The sequence below is a fragment of the Myotis nattereri genome (assembly GCF_964212035.1).
Source record: "Myotis nattereri genome assembly, chromosome: 17".
In the NCBI taxonomy this organism is placed as follows: domain Eukaryota; kingdom Metazoa; phylum Chordata; class Mammalia; order Chiroptera; family Vespertilionidae; genus Myotis; species Myotis nattereri.
In genome coordinates, this window is record NC_138092.1 from 39,722,094 (window position 1) to 39,731,326 (window position 9,233).

Consider the following 9,233-nt stretch of genomic DNA (forward strand, 5'->3'; position numbering starts at 1 on the left):
GATACCAGAAATTCTGCATGGAGATGGCAGGAACAGGCAGGCGGGGCCGCTCGCCCCTGAGCCCCGGAAAGAAGCCGGTGCCAAGATTCTGGATCCCCCTGCAGAGACGCTCTGAAGTGAGCCTGGGAGGGGGAGACTCCGAATGGGAAGGTCCAGGGACCCAAACTTGGGGAATGAGAGGGAGCCAGTGAAAAGACAAGTCACGGAAGGTGACGTCGGAACCAAGTTAGGAGGGGGACTTCCTCCTCCAGGGGAGAAACCAGACGAGAGAGAAACAGTTATCTCCTCTGCCTGGACCTAATCTCCAGTCTGAGTCACCCTTAAGAAACCCCAGCCTGACCCAAGAAAAAGAGTCTGCGTGGCCAGCTCCGGGGCCGCGGCCCCAAGGTGAAGGGCAGTGCTACCAGATAGCACGGGAGCTTCCACCGGCAGGCCCGCGGGTGGCCGGTCACTGGGTCCATTGTTCCCGGGACCAGAGGGAAGCTTCCTCCTGGGGAACCCTGCCGCTCGTTGGCAATTTTGTCAGCGTGGCTGCGGAAGCCGGCCTTGCTGAGACCTGCAGGCAACGAATGGTCCCTGGGAACCTCGGGAAAAACAAGGCACAGTTCAGGGTCGCCCAACGGATACATGTGACTTCAAGTGCGCCATTTCCACCAGCCAGAAAGACGGGGCACCATGCACTTCTTATCAGTCTGCGCAACCAGACAGGCTCCTATCTGGTTCCCTGGTGCGCTGACCTCACCGCTGGCGAGGCACGGCGAGGACCCGCTCCGGGCCGGTCCCGGGTCAGGATGGACATCACTGCTTTCCCAGGGAACGGCAAGGCAGAGCGTGGGACCACAGTCCTGGGTACTTTTTTTTTTTTTTTAAGTTTACCATTATTATTGATTTCAGAGAAGAAGGGAGAGGGAGAGAGAGAAACATCATGATGAGAGAGAATCCTCGATTGACTGCCTCCTGCACACACCCTACTGTGGATCGAGCCCATAACCTGGGCATGTGCCCTGACCAGGAATCGAACCTCGACCTCCTGGTTCATAGGTCAGCTCTCAACCCCTGAGCCACGCCAGCTGGGCAGCCCTAGGTACGTTTAATTATGACCCTTCCCGGGCTCCCTGTTCCTACATGACCGTGGCCATCTCACAACGCTAGCCCATTTCTACAACTCTCGCTCCGGGAAAGCCCTGAGAATGTGCCATCACTAGTCTAGACCAGGGATGGCGAACCCTTTGAGCTCGGCGTGTCAGCATTTTGAAAAACCCTCACTTAACTCTGGTGCCGTGCCACATATAGAAATTTTTTGATACTTGCAACCATAGTAAAACAAAGACTTATATTTTTGATATTTATTTTATATATTTAAATGCCATTTAACAAAGAAGAATCAACCAAAAAAATGGGTTCACGTGTCACCTCTGACACGCGTGTCATAGGTTCGCCATCACTGGTCTAGACTCTTCCTCATTCAGTAGTTATTTCTCCTTTAACTTGCTCTGCTTCTGTAGACAACTTGCGCTGTCTCCCAGGAGCTTCTCACAAGCTTTTCAGCTGAATTGTTGAAACCTTTCTAGCCACCAGCCAAGAGCAAGGGAATCGATTAGCAAGAAAAACAAAGCCTCTCCAGCCCAGGTTTGAGTTGGGGGTTTTCCTGTCAGGGTGATTTAAACCATGCTGTAGGGCAGCGGTTCTCAACCTGTGGGGCGCGACCCCTGTGGCGGTCCAACGACCCTTTCACAGGGGTCGCCTAAGACCATCCTGCATCTCAGATACTTACATGACGATTCATAACAGTAGCAACATGACAGTTATGAAGTAGCCACGAAAATAATTTTATGGTTGGGGGGTCGCCACATGAGGAACTGTATTTAAAAGGCCAGAAGGTTGAGAACCACTGCTGTAGGGAGAGACGTGTGTTCATAGCCGCCATGAGAAATGCCCCCTCGCCTTGCCCACACCTCCTGGGTGGTCCACCTGGCCACCACCCGCAGACCTCCCCTCCCCCACGGCGGCGGCCAGAGCCTGGCTCCTCCATCCCGGCCTCTGCCCACAGGTGTGTGTCTCCCCATCCAGCCGGCTCTGTGCAGGAAGCCAGCGGCAGGTGGGGGCCCTGCCCTCCCCCACCCCAGGCACACAGCGTCCTGCAGCTGTAGAGCGCCCATTTAAGAGCGCAGTATTGCAGGTTGACTCGTGTCCCCCCAAAAGATGATGCTGTCCTAACTCTCAGTTCCTGTAAACAGGACCATTTTGCAATCATAATTAGGTCCATTACCCCGGGGGGCCTTAACCCAATCACTGGCACCCTTTAAGAGATGGTGCTCCACCCCATCTGTCTCTTCCTTCGACAGACCCAATGATGCCCCTTCTTGCAGCCTCCGACCACCCTCCAACACGGAATAATCTCAGCCATCCTCCGCCCGAGAGCAGCCAACACCGTTTTTTGAGCTTAACTCCTCATTGCCGAGCAATTTGTCAGAGCTCCCAAATTTGTCAGAAGCATGCGACTGGGGCGGAGGCCCCATCAACCGCCCAGCCAGCCTGCATCTGCGGGCCTCCCCCACCTACCTCTCTCTGGGCTTCTGTTTCCACGGTGACCATGTGGCCCTGGAGGGTTGGCCGAGGAGAATTGAGAGGGCTCCCAGCGGCTCTTGAAGATATGAAACCAGCGTGGAGGCCACCCCCTCTTTCAGGACGTGCTGAAGCCTCCCCAGGATGAGTGGGGTGAAGCTCAGGATGCCATGGAAGCTGCCGTGGCCTTGGAGGGGAACCTGACCCAGGCCCTGTAGGATCTGCAGGCCCTGGGTTCCGACCCCACAGACCCTCGTCTGTGCCTTCCTGGAGATCCACTTCCTGGGTGAGCAGGTGAAACTCATCCAGAAGATGGGCGACACCTGATGCATCTCCAAAGGCCGCCCCCTGGCTGCGCTGGGCGAGTGCTTCCTCCGAAGGGTCACCTTCAAGCACCACCAGGAGCCTGTGGAGCCCCAAGGCCTCTCAGGGGCTCCTCTCTGCCCCCCTGGTGTCTGGCTTTTACCTGAGCCTCTCCCTGCAACCACCAGGCAGCCTTTAACCCCCCCCCCCCCCCCTGGAACCCTCTCCCATGCCTGGGGCCCAGGGGTAACAATAAAGTTTTCTGCAGAAAAAAAAGACAGAGACAGAGACAGCAGGGAGAATGCATGTGACGACAGAGGCAGAGACTGGAGTGACGAGGCCACGAGCCAAGGACTGCCGGCGAGGACGCAGCTAGGAAGAGGCAAGGAGCTCTCCCTCGGAGCCGCCAAGGAGGAACCAACCCCGTGCACACCCTGATTTGGAATCTCTAGCCTCTAGAGCAGTGGTTCTCAACCTTGGCTGCACGTTAGAATCACCTGGGAATCTTTTTAAAATTCTGATTTCTGGGCCTCATCCTCCGGAAATTCTGTTTCTTTGTTACTAATGAATGTTGTGGCCTCACCCCTTAACAAAGAAACAGAATTTCCGGAGGATGAGACCCAGAAATCAGAATTTTAAAAAGATTCCCAGGTGATTCTAACGTGCAGCCAAGGTTGAGAACCACTGCTCTAGAACTTCGAGAGAATAAATTGCTGTTGTTTCCGCCACTCGGTTTGCGACGCTATTTTCGGCAGCCCTGGGAATCCAGCACGTCCAGGGTCACTGCCTGAGCGCGAACCCAGCCCTGGCCCTCACTAGCCGTCAACGTCCGCCTGTGTAAGGGAAAGTCATAGTATCTGCCCCAGGACTATGGTGAGGGATGCAGGAGAGGTGTGGACGAGAAAGTGGCCACAGACTCAACCCGACAAGCTCAGAGGAGGCCTTACAAACTCCGAGACCTGAAGCAACCACCCGAGGTGGCCTGAACATAAAAATTCCCAACTAAAAGCGAGTCATGGTGGGCAGTCCTGGCCTAGGCCTGCAGCTTCCTTGACAAAGGTCAGTCTTTGCCTTAGGTGATCCCTGTCCACTGTTCTGACTCATGGAAGATAACATACCTTTGAAATGTCAGAGTCATCTCCTGCCCCTGGCCCCTCAGGCACAGAGCCAAGACCAGAACCCTCCTGTTACCTGGTTCCCCATACACCATCTCTATGTGCTGGAAACGTGAATTCTTCACTAGCCTGTACCCACCAATGTAAAAAAATGTATATGTCGCTCCGTTTAAGTTTTGATCCAATCCCAGAGATTTCCCGTTTGACTTTCTCCCACCCCCTTACCCTACCACCAACGGATTTCATGCACCCCACCCCCTTATGTCTCCTCCTTTGATCCCGCTGTATAAAATTACTGCCATTCTCTGCAGCATTTTAAAAAAAATAATTCTTTATCGTTGAAAGTATTACATATGTTCCCCACTGACCCCCTCCAGCCCCCCCCCCCCCCCCGCACCCCACCCCCCACATTCACCACCCTATTACTGGTGTCCATGGGCCATGCATATATGCATACAAGGTCTTTGGTTGCCTCCCACCCACCCTCCCTCCAAGATTCCACACATTGTTCCATGTTTCCATGTCTCTGGCTCCTCTCTGTTCATCAGTTATTTTGTTAATTAGATTCCACATATGAGTGAGATCACGTGATACTTGTCTTTCTCCGACTGACTTATTTCACTTAGCATAATACCCTCCAGGTCCCTTCATGCTGTCTCAAAGAGGATTCTTCTTTTTTTTTTTTTTTTTTTTACAGCTGCATAGTATTCCATGGTGTAAATGTACCACAGCTTTTTTATCCACTCATCTACTGATGGGCACTTGGGCTGTTTCCAGATCTTAGCTATTGCAAATTGTGCCTCTGCATCATTTTCTCAGCCCGTTGAGATTTTGCTTCCTAGCAATCGTCATCAATTTGGCTCAAATAAACTCATAAAAAGTTCTCTACAAGGTTGGACATTTCTTGGGCCGACAACCTCTGCTAGTCTTAGTGTCCTTGTGTGTAAACTGGGAACAAGAGTACCTGTCTCAGGAGTACAGCGAGGAGTGTGAGAGGACGCACACAGAGCACTAGGTGCCGCATCCATTCCTAACCGAACACGGTGAAGCGATTGCCTTTGTTGTTCCACTTATTTACCCGCTCATTGGTTGGTTCTTGTATGTGCCTTGACCAGGGATCGAACCTGTAACCTTGGCGTATTAAGATAACGCTCCAACCAACTGAGCTACCCGGCCAGGGCTCCACTGGTTGTGACCTACACGTGGTTCAGCCTAACAGTAAAGAGGGTGGTGATGGTGGTGGCAGCACCAATATCAGAGGCCCCCGTTTATAATACTGTTTGGTTTTTATAACAACCGTTCTCAGTCCTCTGACACCAACCAGGTGTCCTACCATGCCCTTCAGTTCTGACACCACTCGGCGTTAGCGCAGGCCCGGCAGCCTAAGGGCTCAGTCCCGCCAGCCTACCCCCAATTCCACTGCCAGCTTCCAGGGAGGATGCCAGGCTGCCCACATGTCTGCCCGGCGGGCTACAAAGTTGGGGGCTCCCACGCCCTCCTCCTCAGCTTTGATAATTGACTAGAATGACTCAGAACTCAGGTAGACACTATACTTAGTTGATTAGAAAGGACACAAATGAATGGCCAGATGAAAGGGGACACAGGGCAGGAGCGGGAGGGGAGGTGGCAGCCAGCTTCCATGCCCTTTCCAGACACACCACCTCGCAGCATCTCCATGTGTTCGCCAACCCAGAGGAGTGTTATTGCAGAAGCATGGTTGGCTCAGTCACTGACCACAGGTGATTGAGCGCCATCTCCAGCCCTGCTTCCCGCTCTGGAGGGTGGGAAAGGGGTGGTTGGAAATGTCAATCCTCACAGACCCACAGATAGAGAGCAGGCCTAGAGCTGCTGGCGGGGGCTGAGTGGGAGGGGGAGGGTGGAGTGTTGGGGGATGGAGGGACTGAGCAAACAAGAAAGAAAGAGAAAAAAAACTCATGGACAATAGTATGGTGACTGCAGGGGAGGGTCAGGGGGAGGCAGATGAGAGAAAAGAGGGGATAAATGGTGATGGACAGAGACTTGACTTGGGGTGGTGAACACACAATGCAGTGTACAGATGATGTGTTGTGGAATTGTGCACCTGAAGCTGTATACTTTCGTTAACCATTGGCACCCCAGTAAATCCAATAAAAAGGAAAACAAACTCAGTCCTCTGAGTGGCTAGCTCTCCCTCCAAACGAAGTGCCCACCAGGGTCACCTCATTAGCATAAACACAGGTGTGGTGGGAAGAGGCTCGTTATGAATACAGAAGACACTCCCATCACTCCAGAAATGCCACGGGTTTTAGGAGCTTTGTGCTGGAAAGGAGGTCAAAACTGAATACGTACACACACGCGCGCACGCACACACACACACACACACACACACACACGTACCATAAATACCTCCGGTGCTGCAGTCAGCTTTTGTACATCTGAGGACAGAGTCCTTAGTCATCTCAGCAGCACCTCACATAGAGCTGAGCGCAGTAGGTGCTTAATAAATGTGGACCTGCTCTCTGTGCTCTTCAACACCACCCGTGATCGGCTCCCCTGGGACACCTAAACACACTTCGCCAAGTTTTTTGTGCAGTAAAGGATTTCTTTTTGTGCACTACAGGATTTCCACCCCCTCCCCCCGCCTCCTCTGTTGCTTCTTAAGGGACTTTAGAGGACAATAGAATTTTCCTTGGCCTAGCAGAGTGGCTTAGTTGACTGAGCATCGTCCCGGGCACCAAAAGGTTGCCGGTTTGATTCCTGGTCAGGACACATACCTGAGTTTCTGGTTGATCCTTAGTCGGAGAGTGTACAGAGGGAGGCTCCTCTCTCTCTCTCTCTCTCTCAATTCCTCTCTAAGCATGACCTTGGGTGAGTATTAAAACAATAAAAAATGCCCTGACTGATTTGGCTCAGTGGATAGAGCATCGGCCTGCGGACTGAAGGGTCCCAGGTTCGATTCCGGTCAAGGACATGTACCTTGGTTGTGGGAACATCTCCAGTAGGAGGTGTGCAGGAGGCAGCTGATTGATGTTTCTCTCTCATCGATGTTTCTAATTCTCTATCCCTGTCCCTTCCTCTCTGTAAAACAAACAAACAAAAACCAACAATAAAATATATTAAAAAAAAATTTTTTTAAATAAAAGAATTGTCTATTCACACACCCTGAGAGCCTTTGCTCCCAGCAACCTCACCTGTGCTGGAAAGTTACTGATGGCCAGAAAAGTGTGTGAGGCACCCCACCCCACAGGTGCTGGTCCTCCTGGCCCCTCAGAATATCTGGCCAGTCTTGGAGAGTCAGGAGAGAAAATCAGCAGCCGGCCACGGGGTTTCCTGCAGGACGCTGGGGCCTTCACACCAGCCCTGGCAGGGGACCTGGACGCAGCTCTCACGGAGGCCTCGGGAGCCCCACGCTGCCCTCGCCTTCCTGCGGGGAGCGCGGGCTGGGAAAGGCAGAACCTGGCCAGGGAGGGAGGAAAGGAACGTGGCTGTCTCGGAAGGAACTGGAGCAAAAGCTGCGGCCCCAGGGACATTCCGATCACAGCTCCTCCAGCTGCTCCGACTTCCTGTTCCAGCACCGAGAGTGTCCCCGAGGACGCCCCCAGCTGAAAGGCAGGAGCCCCTCCCATTACCTGCTGCAGATGCGACTGCGGACTCAGCCCCTCGGGGAGGAGAGGGCTTGGCCTGCGCTCCCTCTCTGGGACCCAGCTTTGGGGAGCGAGTTTCATTCACGCCTCGAGGTTTTAGCTCAGTGAGCCCCAGAGTAAGAAGCGGGCGTCACCGGGGCACTTCTGGTCTATTCCCAATGAAGCAATGCCAGTGTGGAATGACTTCTCTTAGAAGGAAAGAAGTAATATTTTATGATCGGCGGGATGTGGAGGTGGTGGGAATCATGTAACTTCAAAGATCAATGAAATGTCACTAAAGAGGAAAAGATGAGGTTACGTGGACGGGAGAAAACTGCCAAAAGTGGCAGACTTCCCCAGGCCAGTCTACTTGGCTCTCTCCGCAGTGGAGGCTTGTAGGCTGAAATAGAATTATTTTTATTTTTATTATTATTTTTAAATATTTGTATTGATTTCAGAGAGGAAGGGAGAGGGAGGGAGAGATAGAAACATCAATGATGAACGAGAATCATTGATTAGCTGCCTCCTGCACACCCCCGCAACCTGGGCATGTGCCCTTGACCAGAATCAAACCCAGGACCTTTCAGTCCGCAGGCCGACACTCTATCCACTGAGCCAAACCAGCTAGGGCTGAAATATATATATAAAAATAATAGTTTATTGATTTTTTTTTTTTAGAGAGAGAGGAAGGGAAAGGGAGAAAGAGAAACATCAATGTGAGAGGGTAGCATCAACTGGCTGCCTCCTGCACACCAGGCATATGCCCTTGACCGGAAATCGAGCCGCCAGAGAAACACAGATTCCAGCGGGGTGGCATTTACAGCTCCTCGAGGTGCAGTCCTGGCAGACAGGCAGGAAGAACACACGGGGCTGGGGAGCCTACATAGCTTCGGGCGATAAATAAATGACATAACCTGGCTATAAGGCTGTACACACTCCGGGCAGATGAGGCTCGAGTGAGGGGACACCCTGACCCCCGAGATTCCAGCCCCCTGCAGGCCTGCATGGATGATGCGACTCGTCTGTGAGGAGCCGTGTCCGCAGTGAAACCTGTGGGCTGTCACCTCGGCCCACTGAGGGGAAACGTCAACTTGCTGACCCAACTTTACTGTTTCCTCCGTGAGTTAGCGTCTTTTGACCTTGGGAAGGATTCCAATAAAACAGTAATATGTTTGCATTAGGTTTTGCAACAATTTGTGTATACTGGGCCTCCTGGGTGTTTGTAATGTTTAAGAGGAGCTGGCGTGAAAGAATCATATATCAGTCCCGTGACTCCAATGTGAAGCGTCTAATTGAGTAATTGTTTACATTCATGATTTTACTAGGTTTGTAAACAATACTGGAATGTTTATGAGAACTCGAGATGCACTATATTTTTGTTTCATTTTTTTAGACTTACTAAAATATGTTTTAGTGTTGGGACTGTTCTGATGGTTAGGTATTTGAAATGCTTATATTTAAAACCAAATATATTCCATGTATAAATTTGTTGAAGATATAGAAGGGGATTTAACTAACAAGTGAAAAGCCCCTTTAAGAGTGATTGCTAAAATTAACTAGACTTATAAATAAAATAAATGAGAGTTGTCAGTTGAACTTAAAAGCTTAAGCAAAATTGGGGAGGTTTCCAACATATTCATTAAATTGA